At 43.5% G+C, this 19,079-nt stretch overlaps 1 protein-coding gene and 1 long non-coding RNA gene across 2 annotated transcripts in view; both read right to left on the bottom strand.

Annotated features, from left to right (window-relative positions):
* Positions 1–10,991: 10,991 nt before the first annotated feature.
* LOC143292781 (uncharacterized) lies at positions 10,992–14,032 on the bottom strand. The gene is made up of 2 exons (XR_013056683.1): positions 12,396–14,032; positions 10,992–12,351 (listed from the first exon to the last, which is right to left on the bottom strand). It is a non-coding gene; the product is annotated as an uncharacterized LOC143292781 (long non-coding RNA).
* Positions 14,033–17,721: 3,689 nt separating this feature from the next.
* LOC143292243 (uncharacterized) overlaps positions 17,722–19,079 on the bottom strand; it is a 23,390-nt gene continuing 22,032 nt past the window's right edge. The window contains exon 10 of the mRNA XM_076602433.1: positions 17,722–18,978. The gene's annotated coding sequence lies outside the window, so the exon portion shown is untranslated. The remainder of the gene's footprint in view (positions 18,979–19,079) is intronic.

Raw genomic sequence — 19,079 nt, 5'->3', positions numbered from 1 at the left:
GTCTGATCCGAATGACTTGACGCTCAGTCTGATTTCCCAGTCAAAGTTGGGAGAAAGGGCGAGAGCGGGATTGGAACCCAGCCCCTCAGCGACTCTAAAATTTTACAATACGATTGTAGCAGAGTACAAAACTGAAACCTATCTTTTAAATATATCAGATACAAAACACAGACAAGCTTTAACGAAACTCAGAATAAGCGCGCATGACCTAAAGAATGAGAAAGGTAGATATTTAAATATTCCACAAGAAGACAGATTGTGCAACAAGTGAAACATCCTGGAAGACGAAATCCATCTTCTTGATCATTGTATTAAATATAAAACCTTAAGGCAACAATTTTTACAGGATATTCAAAATTCGAATAACACAGGACATATTCCCAGTCAGGTGATGCTAACAGATGATGAATATATACAAACAAGATTTGGAAAATTTGTTTATGAATGCTGCTGCAATTTACTGCATTAACTGATTGATTAATTGTGTGTTTTTCATTCGTTCATTCATTTACCATTGCACTTGTGTCTTATAAACCTTACGGTTTCATGACAATAAAATCTATTCTATTCTATTCTATTCTATTCTGTATTGGCAGCTGAGCGTCTGCCGCCTTCCTCCCTGTCACAGAAACGCTTACACGAAAAAGCTGACAGGCACGCGACTGCCTGAATGTTAGGCATATTCTCAGTCTTCCCTTTCAGTCATCCCCAAGTATGTATACCATCATCACCAGCACCATCCTACTACGCGCGTGCACACACACACACACACACACACACACACACACACACACACACACACACACACACCACACACACACACACACACACACACACACACACACATACACAGTGGAGTGATGGCCTAGAGGTAACGCGTCCGCCTAGGAAGCGAGAGAATCTGAACGCGCTGGTTCGAATCACCGCTCAGCCGTCGATATTTTCTCCCCCTCCACTAGACCTTGAGTGGTGGTCTGGATGCTAGTCATCCGGATGATACGATAAACCGAGGTGCCGTGTGCAGCATGCACTTAGTGCACGTAAAAGAACCCACGGTAACAAAAGGGTTGTCCCTGGCAAAATTATGTAGAAATATCTACTTCGATAGGAAAAACAAATAAAACTGCACGAAGGAAAAAAAAAAAAAAAAAAAAAGGGTGGCGCTGGAGTGTAGCGACGCGCTCTCCCTGGGGAGAGCAGCCCGAATTTCACACACAGAAAATAAGAAAGACAAAAAGAAATACAAATACAAGTACAAATACACACACGCACAGGCACATACTGACACACACACACACACACACAGATAGACAGACAAACAGACGCACACGCACACACACACACACACACACGCACACACACACAGAGACACACACAGACACACACACAAACACACACACACACATGCACAGAGCATCACGTCGGACCACAATACAACACAACACAACCTGCCATTCCAAAATTCACCATCTGTCCATCATTTTTTATATATATATATATATATATATATATATATATATATATATATATACAAAAGAAAAGAAAAAAAAGGAAAAAAAAGGAAAGGAAAAGCAAAATGTCCACCAGTGTAGGAGTGGAGCACAGACTGTGTAGAATATCAATAATCTGCTGTACAGGTGGTGGATTTATTGTGACGGGATGTGTCACACAGGTAACACCCCCTTCCCCTTATTTTTTTAAAAAATCTCTCTCTCTCTCTCTCTCTCTCTCTCTCTCTCTCTCTGTCTTTCAGTCTCTCGATCTGTCTGTGTCTGTCTGCCTGACAGTTTCTTACTCTCTTTCATTCTCTCTCTGTGTCTCTGTCATTATCGGTGTCTGTCTGTCTGTCTGTCTCTCTCTTTAATGAGCTTTGGCCATGGACCATACCACAAACCCAGGGGACTGGGAAGGTGTTTGTTTGTTTGTTTCATTTTGCTGTTGTTGTTCAAGGCCTGACTAAGCGCGTTGGATTACGCTGCTGGTCAGGCATCTGCTTGGCTTGGCAGATGTGGTGTAGCGCATATGGTTTTGTCCGAACGCAGTGACGCCTCCTTGAGCTACTGAAACTGAAACTGAAACTGTTGTTGTTTGGTTGTTTGTTTGATGATGGTTGTTTTTCACTTTCTTTCATACACATTTCTATATCTGTCTGTTTCTACGTTAATGGGGACACTCTCGTTGCCAAACGGCAGTGTTTCATTTGTTTTATCTGTTTGTTTGTTTGTTTGTTTCGTGCTCTGTCTGTGTGCTTTCTGTCTGTGTGCATGTTTATTGTCTCTTTCTCACTTCCCACTCACTCATTTATCATGTCACACAGGCGCCTGTCGCACGTTCTCGCCTCCACTCTCCCCCTCTCGGTCCCCCGCCGCCCCCCATCTCTCCAACCCCCCCCCCCCCCCCCCCCCCACACACACATCAATCAATGTTTCAACACAACCAGCTGCTGCGACGTGTATGGTGTCCCTAACAGCGATTCATCGTTATTCACGTTCACACTTTTAACTGTGACCCTCCCCCCCTCCCCCCCCCCCCCCCCCCCCCAAAAAAAACAAATAAAACAAAACAAAGAAAAGTAAACACACACGCACGCACACGCACACACACACACAACCATGCACATGCACGCACACGCACACACACGCACACACATGCACATGCACACATATACACATGCACATGCACGCAGGCACACACAAACACACGAATGCAAGCACGCACACACGCACGCACACACACATGCACGCACTTACAGTACATACAGACATGCACACACGCTCATACACACACACACACACACACACACACACACACACACACACACACACACACACACACACACACACACACACACACTGCATAGTATGTGATTGAGCGGGTAAGGGCTGAGAAGGATGTACATATACGTAAATAGGAACCGAAGTTCACGCCGGGGTGATGATTTTTTTAAATATTTTTTTATCGCAGGCGTTAAAAAACATCATCAACAACATCAACAACCACCACAAGAAAACAAAACAAAAAACAACACAACACAACACAACACAACACAACACAGCACAACACACACACACACACACACACACACACACACACACACAAACACACACACACACACATATACATACACACACACACACACAAACCAATCATCTCTATATTTGATGTTTTTTTTTTCTTTTTTTTTTCAATAGCGAAGTGATTTGATAGATTTCCAGAAAGAGTGTAGTTTTCAGAGTTATACCCATCGACCTAACCACCCACAACACAGTCAGACCAAACCTAACGTCAATATATATATATATGGAATATGATATATGTTGACGTTAGGTCTGGGCTGATCATGTGTGTGTGTGTGTGTGTGTGTGTTGTGGTGTGTTGTGTGTTGTGTGTTGTGTGAGGTTGTGTGTGTGTGTGTGTTTTGGTGGTGGTGTGTTGTGTGTGGTGGTTGTGTGTTGTGATGGAAAGCTGATCTGGATCCATTGCCGATTTGGGTTTGATTTTTGTTGTTGTTGTTTATGTACATCTGCTGTGTATTCAGATTTCTGCATGAAAATAATTTGATAGATAGTGTAAATGTATGTGGGCTATGTATGCAGGCTATGCCGGTCTGTCAGTCAGTCAGTCGGTATGTATGTATGTATGTATCAATCTCTCTATCTCTCTATCTATACACTTGTCTATCTTGCGTGTCCGCCTGTCAGCCTGTATGTTCCGTGTATCAATCGATCTAACCGTCTGCCTGTCTATCCGTTTCTTTTAATCGATCTCGTTTGTTTTCAGTACATAATGCGAGCAGAGTGCGAACAGATCAGTGTCGCAAAAGTAGTAAAATGTTCATAATTATATCCATACACACCGAGTTGAACGCCACTCGACAAGGTCAGCTGGCTACCGTCAAAACCCAGAACTGACAAAGAGGAGAGTGTGGACAAAGATGAGTGGAGTATGGACAAAGAGGAGAGTGTGGACAAAGATGAGTGGAGTATGGATAAAGAGGAGAGTGTGGACAAAGAGGAGTGGAATATGGACAAAGAGGAGAGTGTGGACAAAGAGGAGTGGAGTATGGACAAAGAGGAGAGTGTGGACAAAGAGGAGTGGAGTATGGACAGAGGAGAGTGTGGGCAAAGAGGAGTGGAGTATGGACAAAGAGGAGAGTGTGGACAAAGAGGAGTGGAGTATAGACAGAGGAGAGTGTGGACAAAGAGGAGTGGAGTATGGACAGAGGAGAGTGTGGACAAAGATGAGTGGAGTATGGACAAAGAGGAGAGTGTGGACAAAGAGTAGTGGAGTATGGACAAAGAGGAGAATGTGGACAAAGAGGAGTGGAGTATGGACAAAGAGGAGAGTGCGGACAAAGAGGAGTTGAGTATGGATAAAGAGGAGAGTGTGGACAAAGAGGAGTGGAGTATGGACAAAGAGGAGAGTGTGGACAAAGAGGAGTGGAGTATGGACAAAGAGGAGAGTGTGGACAAAGAGGAGTGGAGTATGGACAAAGAGGAGAGTGTGGACAAAGAGGAGTGGAGTATGGACAAAGAGGAGAGTGCGGACAAAGAGGAGTGGAGTATGGATAAAGAGGAGAGTGTGGACAAAGAGGAGAGTGTGGACAAAGAGGAGAGTATGAACAAAGAGGAGTGGAGTATGGACAAAGAGGAGAGTGTGGACAAAGAGGAGTGGAGTATGGATAAAGAGGAGAGTGTGGACAAAGAGGAGTGGAGTATGGACAAAGAAGAGAGTATGGACAAAAAGGAAGGAGAGTATAGGCAAAGAGGAGAGTGTGGACAAAGACGAGATGATAATGGACAAATAGGAGAGTATGGACAAAGAGGAGAGTATGGGTGGACAAAGAGGAGAGCGTATGGGCAGAGAAGAGAGTGTGGACAAAGAGGAGAGTGTGGACAAAGAGGAGAGCGTGGACAAAGAGCAAGCTGACGGATCACACCAAGATTCATGTCTACAGGGCTTTCATCAGAAGAACCCCCATGTGTGGAGTGTTGGCCAAGTGGTAACCCGTCCTCCTACGAAGCGAGGGAAATCGGAGCGCACTGGTTCGAATCCCATAGTCGCCAATATTTTTTCCCCCTCCACTAGACGGATGAGACGATAAACCGAGGTCCCGCGTGCAGCATGCACTTAACGCACGTAAAAGAATCCACGGCAAGAAAAGGGTTGTCCCTGGCAAAATTCTGCAGAAAAATCCACTTCGACTGGAAAAACAAATAAAATTGCATGCAAAAGGGTGGCGCACTAAGTATAGCGACGCGCTCTCCCTGGGGAGAGCAGCCCGAATTTCACACAGAGAAATCTGTTGTGACAAAAAGAGTAATACAATACAATAATACAATACAATACAGTGTATATTTACCCACATATACACCTTTGCCCACAGTTACGATGGTCTCTTGAATACCACCTCCTGTACGGCAGTGACTTATGCACCTGCACTCTAGACGTAAACGAAAGCCTGACGCCTTCCACATGTGCTGCCTCCGACGTATCCTGTACATCATCTGGCATCCGAACAACATCGTCCTGGGGAGAGCTGGGACCCCCCAGCATGTACTACTTCTGCTGCCACTACTACTACTACTACTACTACTAAGTATTCATATCGCACTGAATCTTGTACAGAGACAAACCAAAGCGCTTTCACACCCGTCATTCATACGCATAACTCTAAACTGGAGAAACTGAAGACAAGGCAGAGGCAGCGGAGGGAGGCTGTCATAAAAAGAGGTAGGTTTTAAGGCCAGACTTGAAAGAGCTGAGTGCGGAGACCTGACGAAGCAAAAGAGGAAGTTCATTCCAAATGCAAGATCCAGAGACAGAGAAAGAACGGCGGCCGACAGCGGAGTGTCTGAATCTTGGTATGCGTAACAGAGTGGATCCGAAGCCGATCGTAGAGAGCGAGATGTTCACCGTGATGAAATAGAGATCTATGCATGCGCTGTCGCGGTTACCTATCGCGAATAGACGATAGTCGCATCCCCAAGGATCTCCTTTCACGGAGAACTGGTACAGAGAGAACGTCCAACTTCATATACAGACGTCTACAAGAGACTAACGGGTGCAATAGCCAAGTGGTTAAAACTTTGGACTTTCAATCTGAGGGTCCCCGAGTTCGAATCTCGGTAACGGCGCCTTGTGGTGGGTAAAGATTGGAGATTTTTTCCCGATCTCCCAGTTCAACATATGTGCAGACCTGCTTGTGCCTGAACCCCCTTCGAGTGTATACGCAGGCAGAAGATCAAATACGCACGTTAAAGATCCTGTAATCCATGTCAGCATTCGGTGGGTTATGGAAACAAGAACATACCCAGCATGCACATCCCACAAAACGGAGTATGGCTGCCTACATGGTGGGTAAATAAACAAAATGGTCATACACGTAAAATATTACACCTCTGAGTGTGTATATGTGCGTGCCTGAAATCTGATTGAATGACACAGGAAACGAATAATAAGTACCCCGCAATGGCAGCCGTCGGTCGGCTCTACCCAGTTATGCAGCCTGTTGTGTAAATGACTCCATGTTTTGTAATGCGCATGTAGCTTGGTCTCCGACCGAGGAGGACAGGCGCTATGTAAGTATCCAATTTTTTTATCATTCATCATTCATTCACATTTGATGGCCTTACTAAACGTCGACCCATGAACACCTGAAAAGCTGCAGCTTCAGAACGATCGGCTTTTTAGGCGGACAGTGCAGACGGGGAAAAAAAATCTTTAAGTTCGAAGAGACACTTGCCCAGCAGCGTTCCGAGGCAATGAGACTGAGGAAAAGGGCTCGTAGCCAGACAAACGTTGTTTGTATTCGTTGTTTGTATTCTTATTTTTATCACAACAGATTTGTCTGTGTGAAATTCGGGCTGCTCTCCCCAGGGAGAGTGCGTCGCTACACTACAGCGCCACCCATTTGTTTGCATTTTTTCCTGCGTGCAGTTTTATTTGTTTTTCCTATCTGTCGCGCCCCGGCCCTCCTGGGACGGGACCTATCTTCTCACACAGAAGGAATCAGGAACTTGGAAAGTTGAAGAAAAGTTTTATTCCCCAACAAACAATTGCAAATACAAACAAATGACAATAAAGAAAACCCCCAAACAAAAATATACTGTTACAAACTATGGCATACAACACTCATGCAATCAAAGCACACACATGCACGCGCACACACACATACACACACACACACATACACTTGATCACACACACACACAAACTTAGATCCGAGTGATGACTAATGATGAAAGTCGATAGATGTCCTTTCTGCCCTCAGTCCGAAGAACATGAGGGAAAGAAGGGGTGGGGACAAACACAAATCTTGACCTCTCCCACCTACCCCCTGACCGCAGACGGTGAACGGCACTGTTGAAGGGGCTGGCGGAACAGCTGGAGTGATGAGGTTCCACACAAGATGATAAAGACGATGATTGCGACGAAGAACGACGATGAGAAGATGGATGATAGGGCGTTGTTGGGGGAGGGTCAAAGGGGCGTGGTTGGACCGGGAAAAGGGAAACAATTTGGTATTTGTATTTGTATTTCTTTTTATCACAGCAGATTTCTCTGTGTGAAATTCGGGCTGCTCTCCCCAGGGAGAGCGCGTCGCTATAATACAGCGCCACCCTTTTTTTTGGGTATTTTTTCCTGCCTGCAGTTTCATTTGTTTTCCCTATCGAAGTGGATTTTTCTATAGAATTTTGCCAGGAACAACACTCTTGTTGCCATGGGCTCTTTTACGTGCGCTAAGTGCATGCTGCACACGGGACCTCGGTTTATCGTCTCATCCGAATGACTAGCGTCCAAACCACCACTCAAGGTCTAGTGGAGGGGGAGAAAATATCGGCGGCCGAGCCGTGATTCGAACCAGCGCGCTCAGATTTTCTCGCTTCCTAGGCGGACGCGTTACCTCTAGGCCACCACTCCACACTGGGGCGAAAGGGAATAAATGGGCTGTAGGGTCCGCGCTCAACTCGGGATGCAGTTGCAGTCTGGCGAAGGGACGCTGCCAGTTTGCCGTCCCAGCGGACTCAGGCAGAAATGAAAAATACCAAGAACAGGAACAGGCTTAAAAGGCCAATATTACTATGACAGTAATATAACGAACTAGTATAAACATTTGAAAAACGATTTTAAGACTAATTCAATTATGTTATTAAAAAATCTGCTTTAATTACTGCACTTGGCAAACATGGCTCAGTTCCAATAAGTGGTTTACATAAAACCCAACTACAAAACAACAACAACAACAACCACCACTACTACTACCACTACTGCCACCACCACCACTTCTACTGCCACTACTTGGGAAATGAACTTTCCGAGACCAATTACTATACGGAAAAATTACAACAATGAATTTTACTCATAATCCCCCGAAATACTAGGAAGCTTTTTATCTAGGATGAGTATTGATTTAATTAAGTGCAACAAGAAAATCAGTTAACCACATATAACATCAAACGAGCTAGCCAACCACTTTTACATCATACAGAAGCATTTCGAAAGAGACCCCTTCCCATTTATCCAATATTGCATTCACACACACAAAAAAACACACACAAAAACAAGAACAAATTTAAATGTTTAACTGAACATAAATACTGGCTGCTGATATGGAACAACTTGTTCCCCTGGTGGACTTGGTTAGTAGTCAGGAAAACCTGACTTCAACACACACAGGTGTTATACAGAACGGGGCAAGACCTATTGCCACACAGAGAACATCCACTTGGATGTTACTTTTGAGAGCTCTACCGCGCGTCTGCCTTCCAAAAACCAGTTCTAAAATTTCAGCTGCTACTGCCCTGAGTACAGCTTAATAATAATAATAATAATAATAATAATAATAATAAAAATCCAGCACGGTATAACCCAAGAAATGACAATATGCAACTCAAGCACACAAAAACAACAGGCGTTTAAAGTTTATACATTGTACAAATCCATCCACACACAGGCACACGAAATAGGAAAAAGATCAAAAGGTAAAAAAATGTAATCCATCTCGCGACACTATCGAAGTGGATTTTTCTACAGAATTTTGCCAGGAACAACCCTTTTGTTGTCGTGGGTTCTTTCACGTGCGCTAAGTGTATGCTGCACACGGGACCTCGGTTTATTGTCTCATCCGAATGACTAGCGTCCAGACCACCACTCAATGTCTAGTGGAGGGGGAGAAAATATCGGCGGCTGAACCAGCGCGCTCAGATTCTCTCGCTTCCTAGGCGGACGCGTTACCTGTTACCTCCAGGCCATCACTCCACATATCACTTTGACAGACAGACCAGCGTCAGAGTGCGCAGCGTGTGTGGAACTGTCAATCCCGCACTGGCCTGTCCAGCCACGTTCCTAGCGGCTGTAGATATACATTCTATCAGTCATCAGCTAGAGCGCAACCCCTTAGTATCCCGAGACTGACGAATGCCTGTCTAATATCTCTGAATTCAAACTTGCATTTATTTTGTTGTCGCGCGGTGAGAAAGCTGATGTGTTGACCAGTTGCGTTTCCACTTGTCTCCTTAATTGATTACACAGACTGAGGGAAGAGAGAGAGAGAGAGAGAGAGAGAGAGAGAGAGAGAGAGAGAGAGAGAGAGAGAGAGAGAAAGACAAAGACAAAGACGGAGACAGAGAGAAAAACAGAGATCGAACTTGTGTCCCCACCACCCCACCCCTACTCCCACACACACACACATCCCCAGCGTTTTCTCCCCACAATGATGAAGAAGAACAGCAACCAAAAAAAAACCAAAAAAAAAAAAAAACACACCACCGGCACCATCCACCATCAAACCACCACCACCACAACTGTCTCCACCATCGTCACCACCACCACCATCAACACTGTCACCATCACCTCAACCACCACCACCACCACCACCATCACCATCACCAGTTACCACCAGCACCACCACCACCACCACCATCAACACTGTCACCACCACCAGCACCACCACCACCATCAACACTGTCACTACCAGCACCACCACCACTGCCACCCACGGCCACCACCACCACCACCACCACTGCCACCCACGTACAGCAACCACCACCACCACCATCACCATTAACACTGTCACCATCACCTCCAACCCCCCTTCCCCACCACTGCCAGCCACGGAAACCAATAACAACAACCACAGCCCCCCACCGAGCGAACGAATCGATGGAGTGAGACATGCATGCAGATCAACCATGGCAGCTGAGAGCTCAGCTCAGCTCAGCTCAGCTCAGAAGGCAGTCTTAGTGTGACAATGCCCCCCCCCCCCCCCCGCAGCCTCCCTCGCCCCATACCCCCCACCACCCCGCAGCCCCCCCACCCACCCCCCACACACCTCTACTCAGTTCCAGCAACTGCCGCCGCTAAATTCTGCAATTGTCTGTCATCTGAGGAGTGAGGTATGTCAGAAAGAGAGACAGTCGGTGAGAAAGAGAGAGAGAGAGAGAGAGGTGGGGAACGAGAGAGAGAAACAGACAGAAAGAATGAGAGAGTGTGGTAGACTGACAGACAAAGTGTGACAGACGAAGAGACAAAAAGACAGAGAGAGAGAGAGGTGGGTGGGGGGCGGGGGAGGAGGGGGGGGGGCAGAGAGAAAGAGGGAGACAGAGAGACAAAGTCTGGGAGAGGCAAAGAGATAAACAGACAGAGACAGACAGAGACAGAGAGAGACAGAGACAGACTCACAGAGAGAGACAGAGACTGAGATAAATAGAAACATTGAAAGACAGAGACTGAGATATGTACACACACACACACACACACACACACACACTATATATATATATATATATATATATATAATATACAGTGAAAGAAAAACACAAAGACACAGAGAGAGGAAGAGAGGCAGAGAAAAAGAGAGGGGAGGGGGCAGAGGGAGAAAGCGAGAGCACACACACACACACACACAGAGAAACAGAGGCATGGAGACATAGATACAGAGATATCACAGAAACAAACTAATCAACTGATTCAAACTAACACAATGAATATGCTTTTCAATGTCATTCCTTTATTCATGTAACATGATCACACATTCCTAAACGTAGTAATGTAGTACTCTTTGTGAACAGTTTTGATATAAATTCAATAATCAATTTGGCTCATCAGTATATCCTTGTTCCTCGCTGAAAATGAAAATGAAAATGAAACCAAACAGGAACTTCTTTTTTTTTTTTTTTTTTTAAAACTTTTTTTAAAATTCAGACAAAAGTTTACAGATACAGAATTTATATATCTTGTGTATTAGAAAGTATAGGGTAAGCACATAATTCAGTTCTAAGTACTGATAAGTCCACAACAGCAAAACAATACATATTTAATACCATGATTCCAAGGTAGCATTGTAATTTGTATTGCTTAATCTAGCATTAAACATTTTATTAAGTGCCCATTTTCCAACAAACTTGTTATATTCCATCGTTATATAAAAGGCATACTTTGAGGTCTTTTATGAACAGTTGAAGTATTGGTTTTACTTTGTTGATAAACCGGAACTTTTATCCTTTTTCTTTAAGAAACCTTCAATCTTTTAACTTTATAACAGAATGAAACCTTCATATGCTTCACTTGAACTGAACCAATGGCAAAACAGTTTGGCATGGACTTTTGAAAAAGTGAAAAAAAAGGATTAAAGACAGAAAAAATAAATATTTTCAATACAGTTATGCCTGAATTCACATCTCCGAAATATGTAATCTCATCCGTGGTGATGAAAATTTCAAATGACACGATCTCAAAAATAACATATAGACGAGGGTTTCTGCCTTTGAAGTATTGATGGGGATTTGTTTAAAATACAAAAAAAATCTGAATATGCAAAACCTAAAGACAAAACAAAAGGAAGAAAAAATACACGAGATAATGATTTTGATGATGTTTGCAACGAAACATGAGCTGCAGCGGACGATTCTGGCATCAATACATAAGTACACATCAGGAATGGTAATGACAAGGTCACATACACACACAAATACACACACACACACACACGCCGATTCTTATACAATCATCCTCCACACAGAGAGAAGTTATACATTCCACAAATACATGTTCCTTTGTGTATGTATCCATATTCCGTTTGGTACGCATTCTCTCTCTCTCTCTCTCTCTTCTCTCTGTACCACACACACACACACACACACACACACACACACACACACACACAATAATACACACGGGATGCAATCACCATTTTTTTTAAGTGCTACCTACAGCCGAAGGCTTCGTACTCAAAGGGAAGCATGATGAACAAAATACGAAATAATCTGATTAAACCGATCAAACTCTACAACACAGTTTAATCGACCTCTACACTCAGTTTATCAAACTCTACAACACAGTTTAATCGACCTCTACACTCAGTTTATCAAACTCTACAACACAGTTTAATCGACCTCTACACTCAGTTTATCATACTCTACAACACAGTTTAATCAAACACACAATCAGAACATTGTTCCAAATGGAAATGAACAGTTTCAACACAGTTTGATGAAATACACAATCGGAACATTTTGTTCGGAATGGAAATAAACAAACCCTACGTACAGTTTGATTAAACACACAATCAGATCATCATTCGATATGGGGAAAATCAGTCGTCCCAGCAACAAATGCAAAACTAAGAACAGGGAAAAAGCACTTCCGTGATACGCGTGTATTTTACAATACAAATTTACACTTTCCAGTAAGAAATCTTCCCAAACAGAAGTGATATTCTGGACCGCAACAGCGTACCGCAATGAGATATAGAATAGAATATAGCAGAATAGAATAGAATGCATCTATTATCAAGTGTACCAGGATCACGAGGAATACTGGGGGGGGGGGGGGGAGTGGAGAGGGGTGACTGCACACACACACAGCGGAAACATGAATTAGAAATCATATGCAAGCACAAATGCAGTGGCAATTTAGATATCTATGCACTCACACACACAGAGTTCAGATTGAACAGCAGTCCACAATATCACTCATCTGAGCTAAGATGTACCATAGCTGAAAATAATAATTACACTTTCCTCTGCAGATTGTTATTAGCTTATCAGCATAACGCAGACACAGTTTCCCCCCCTCTCTTTCGCACTTCAGCTAGTTCCTCAGGATTGTAATGCGAGGGCTGACGGAACCTATTCTCCGTCGTCGGAATGCATAGAACACACACACACACACACACACACACACACACACATGCTAACAATCAAAGCGTATTCCAGGAGTGGAGAAAAAAAAAGCGAAGTCTGTGCTGTTCTTAATTAAAGCATATTCTTCAGCATACATCAACCAAAAGCAAGCAAACAAACTGAAACAACCCCCCACCCCATCCCCCCAACATGGAACAACATAAGAACCAAGTTCACCAGCAGAACGGCGGCAAAACAAAAAGTCCTCTCCCTACCTCCCTTCAACACCCGCCCTCCCGCACCGGAAAAAAAAAAAAAAAAGCCAATAAAACAATAACGCCACTACACAACCCCCCACCCCCTAAAGAAAAGCAAATAAAAAAACAAACAAAAAACCACACGGTTGGGTTTTTTTTTTTTTTTTTTTTCCTTCTTCTCGATAAGGCTGAATGGACAGAGGTATCCTTTGAACACTGTAGCATAAATCCATAATGCGAAGAAAGGAAACACAAAAATGGGGAAAAAAAAAACAGAAAAAAAAACTATAAAAAAAAGAAAACTTGTTGTATCGAACACGATATCGGAATACCACCGGGGTAAAAATATAGGTACATCGCGTTGCCTTCTCGTCTCCGTTCTTATTTCTGTCAGATCCATGTGTGGCACATCTACCGGGTTTTGTTGTTGGTGGTGGTGGTGGTGGTGCTGTTTGTTGTTATTGTTGTTTACGATAATGCCGTTGTTGTTGTTGTTGTTGTTGTTGTTGTTGTTATGCATGAAGACTTGGGAAGTACAGAATCTTACAGGACCTCGTGTGTGTGTGTGTGTGTGTGTGTGTGTGTGTGTGTGTGTGTGATCATCTACACAGCAGTGCACACGAAGGGAAAGGCTGCGGGAGACGGAAGTGGGTGCGGGGGGGCAGTGGGGGGGGGGGGGGGGGGGTAGCAGGGGGCGGGGGATGTAGGGAAGGGGAAGAAGGGTGCGGGGGGGGGGTGGATAGACGGAGTGTGTGTGTGGTCAACAGCTGGTGGTTTTAAGGCACTATTAACAATCTGTCAGCATGTGGTTTAGGGGTAAGATCACACACACACACACACAACACACACACCACACCATACCGAGAGAGACGGACAGAGAGAGAGAGAGAGAGAGAGGGGGGGGGGGTAAGGGAGGAAGGGATAGAGTAAGGGACAGACACAGAGAGGAAGCAGGGAAAGGGAAAGACATTGGTGCCGATACAGAGGTAGATCGATAGATAGAGAGGAAGACAGAGGGGCAGATAGATAGATGATCGATAAATAGATCAGGCAGAGAAGGAGAGAGAGAGAGAGGGAGAGACAGAGACAGAGGGTTAGAGACAGAGACAGAGAGAGACAGAGAGGGAGAGAGAGAAAGAAAAGGAAAAGGGGGGAAGGGATAGAGTAGGGGAGGGACACAGAGAGGAAGCAGGGAAAGGGAAAGACATTGGTGCCGATACAGAGGTAGATCGATAGATAGAGAGGAAGACAGAGGGGCACATAGATAGATGATCGATAAATAGATCAGACAGAGAAGGAGAGAGGGAGAGAGAGAGAGGGAGAGAGAGAGAGAGAGAGAGAGAGAGACAGAGAGGGAGACACAGAGAGACAGAGAGAGAGAGAGAGACAGAGAGGGAGAGAGGCAGACAGACACAAAGAGGTTAAGAAAGAAAAAAAAAGACAATAGAAAGAAAAGGACAGACAGACAGAGACACACGCCTGGACTAGACTGAACCCTGGGGGGAGGGGGGGGTGGGGGGGGGGGGTGAAGGGGGGAGGGGTGCGGGAGGGGGGGGGGGGGGGAGCATTGATTACATCAATGTTCATACAGTGGCTAAACAGTGTTTGCTCAGAAAACTGAAATCGATACTCATTTGAGGCAGCAGAAAAAAAAAAGAAAGAAAAAAAAACCAAAAAACAAAAACAAACCAGGAGAAACTAAAAGAAACCGAAAAACCGAATGCTTAAAACGAATCGATTTTCAAACATGTCCACCACAACACTCAAGCGGTTCTAACCGCCTGTTTTCCTACGGCAAATAAAGTCCCCCCCCTTGACCCTCCTCCCCCTCCCCAAACACACACACACACACACACACACACACACACACACACACACACACACACACACATCCACCCTCAAAGACTACCGATCGGTTCGTTTCGTTATCGAAAGAAAAGAAAATCTTACAGAATACGAAAAGGACAACTTCAAAGTGGAACACATCAATCAGCAGTGTTAAACTTAAGTACTGTAGCCGTTGTATGCCAGAGAGCTACAAGAGCGCACGCCGGACACCAAAATGCACTGTCGTGTATAAATGCTCTCTTCTTTCTGCTATGTATATGATAGTCAGTCGTGTTCGACTGTGGCCATCAGAACAGCAAAAGAGGTAACTGGTGTTCCGACTATCTGGGCTAGACTTGGATTATAGTGGAGAGTGGCTTGCCCAGGCTACACCCTCACTCTCTCGACCAAGATGGCTTCAGGACAGTCGGCGTTGGGATGGTTCCCGAAGGCCAACTAGCCCCCAAGGCTGCAGCAGTAAGAGTCAGTGCAAGTTTGCCTCTTAATTTGAGAGTCATAGTTCTTCACAGAAAGTCTAAGCTGTAAATGAGTTCCCATTGCAGTGAAGAAACTATTGATAATAATACAGCTCTCACTTCGCTGTTGGCCCGGCTGTAAACTGTCAATGTGAATCCGTTCTCATCTTCTCAAACTTGACTTAATAGACATCTTTATTGTTTTGTTGCTTAAGGCCCAAAGAGGGTATTATCATGGCTGAAGAACTGTGAATACCGTTCCCGTAGAAGCTAACCGAAAAAAACAAAACAAAAACAAAACGAAAACATAAAAAAAGATCTGGAAAAGAAAAAGCAAAAGCAAAAGTACATTAACATTCATGCATATAACACAATGATATATCTCTGACGCTAACCATTCTGTCAACAAGAAAAAAAACCTAATATGAATACAACAGACTTATAGACATAGATATTGTAACTTAAAACACATAATCAGAAACCGAAACAAGGCGAAAACCCAACAACTCCGTTTTCTCTATCAAGAAAGCAAACTCCTATTGTCTTGGTCGAATGCGTTGATGTACACAGTTGTCGTTCTTAAACACATTTCATTCATTTTATTCTATTTCTCGTTTGTGTGGTGGTTTGGGACATCCGAACTGTACAGCATTAATTTGGCACCTTCATCATCATCTTCATTGTTTAAAGCTAAGCTGACCACACAGGGCCATATCAGAGTAAAAAAAACTAAATATCGATCTGGTAGAATCTGAAAATACATCCTTAAAAAACACAAAAAACCCCATAATTATACGTAAAAAGCCGAATGTTTAATGTCTGGTTGAAACTGGTAGATACTATTAATGCTGATAAATCATCATGTTTCACAAATCGTTTTACGCTGATATTGTATAATGAAGATGTACATAAAGCTCCTTTTCTTCCATCAGTAAACAACATGCTGGATAATATTGGCTCTATGTATTTACTCATTTTTTGTGATTAATCAGCAGGACACCTAACACACACGACAACTTTCCGAACAGTAAATAAAACAAGACTACATGACTGGTTTATCCAGAATCAGCATGCTGAAATTCGTCAGAACGTATTGTACGTAAACTACAGAATGTTTAAAGAAAGATTTGAATCCAAAGATTACTTAATAATTATCCTAGAGCACTTCGTTGAGACAAAGTGTGCAATGGAATTTATAACACTGGATTAGCGATTGCCTATTCAGACAGGACGCATATACTCAGCAAGATCACTATATAATATGACATTGCGTTAGCTGATGTCAGTTCAGTTTCTGTTGTTTCAAAACGGATGCTTTTCTGTTCAACATCATTTCATTTACCTGCATGTCTCAGTGTCCTGCACAGGTGTGACCTTGTCACCTACATTGTCGCCATGCATTGTTTGCCTTTTGTCCGTCCATGTTTGTTTTGTTCTTGCCATGTGTCTCCATGGGATCTTTTTTTCAAGATAAATCTTGACTTGTACAAGAAAACTAGGAACAAGTATACAGTTTCATTCATACACGTAAACCTAACACACACACACACACACACCTCTGACATTCACCAAACCGTCAATTTTTCACCAGTGGATTAACTGTATACACAACAACAAACTGATCAGAACTTAAAAACACATAAACAGACTACACCAAATCATCTATAACAAGAGGCATACAAAAACAAACATTTTCTAACGGGCTCTTTGACATATATACATAATATTATCTATATTATTCGTCCGCGGTTGTTGTTTTTCTGGTCTCGAATATGCGAAAAAATTAAATTTGTGTGCTGACGCAATGAATAATGATTGGTTATTAAAGGTTATTCTTCCCCTTCCACACTGCCTACATCCCTACAAGAAAAGAAAAAGAAAAAAAGCCAACAGAAACTTCACATGTTCCAGGCAAAAAGAAGGGGGGGAAAAAAGAGAAAAGAATATAACATAGTAAAAATGCACAGTTATCAAGTGAAAAAAAAAGAAAGAAATTTTTTAGGCCATCCAGAATTCAAAAAAATATATATCATACAATTTTTTTTTTTTTTTTTTTTTTTTTTTTTATTTATAGCTGAAGGAAATTTCAAGCACAGAATTCCCAGAAAGTGAGGGTGCTATTTATATCGTTTGAAGAGCGCCCCCTGGTATCCCCCACAAGTCACCGTAAGGCACAGAACCCGCTTCATTCATAACAAAAATGCGTTCTCGGGTTTAAATGCGCTCTCCTTCCACTAATGTCACAGACACGAATACCGCAACTTCAAAGTGTGTTGAATGCACAAACAGTCGGCAACAACGTGAATCGCAAACCGACCACTCCTCTTTTTGTCTTTCAAGAGAGCAAACTGCGATTGTCTTGGTCGCATGCGCTCACGTACGCAGTTGTCGTTCTTGAACATCTTCGATTTGCTAATTAATTAACTAATTATCTCTTTATTTATCTGTTTATCTGTTTCATTTTTCTCTCGCTTTCTGGTGTTTTGGGATTCAGTTTCAGTTTCTCAAGGAGGCGTCACTGCGTTCAGACAAATCCATATACGCCGTTGCATGCATACACACATGTAATTCATATAATTTTGTGTACCTATCAGAGTGGATTTCTTCTACACAAGTTTTGCCAGAGGACAACAATTATGTTGCCATGGGTACTTTTTCCACTGCGCTAAGTGCGTGCTGCACACGTCAGTGACCTCGGTTTATCGTCTCATCCGAATGAAAAGACGCTCAGTTTGATTTTCCACTGAGTCCAACTTGGGAGAAAGGGCGAGCTCAGTTGTGCCGGGTTCGAACCCAGGCCCTCATGGACACTATAAGCGTTTTAAGCATTCTGCCACCTTCCTCCTCTGGTGGTTTGGGACATGTGAATGCTGCAGCCAATAGTGGTAGGTACAATTACTGACAAAACATTCTGAAATATCAATGCAACAACACGGAAGAAGAAGAAGAAGAAGAAGTAGAACAAATGTTGCCTCAGTCGCGGAAGCTCCCCTCCTCCAGTCACAGTGAGCGTCGAATACAGACCAGAAACAAAACAAACACTTATCTTTTTATTTATCACACACACAGACACACAGACACACACACACACACACACACACACACACACACACACACACACACACACACACACACACACGATGGAATGTTCCAAAAGCAGTGATATGTCGAATCATGGCGGCGTTCAGAAAGCAGTCACCCATCATCGCTTTGAAAGGCGGAATGGCGGAATGGTGAAGAAGGTGAGCAGCGAGAGATGGCAAGAGGGGTCAGTGGAGGGGGACGTGACAGCTTCTGAAAAAAAAAAACGAAAGAAAAAAAAGGAAGACTGGTCATCATGGCAGTATGTTACAAGTGGGATACTTAACAGAAATGTTATAAGTTTGTGACACATG

The sequence above is a fragment of the Babylonia areolata genome, chromosome 18 (assembly GCF_041734735.1).
Source record: "Babylonia areolata isolate BAREFJ2019XMU chromosome 18, ASM4173473v1, whole genome shotgun sequence".
NCBI lineage: Eukaryota > Metazoa > Mollusca > Gastropoda > Neogastropoda > Buccinidae > Babylonia > Babylonia areolata.
This window is presented reverse-complemented; position numbering and strand designations above follow the sequence as displayed.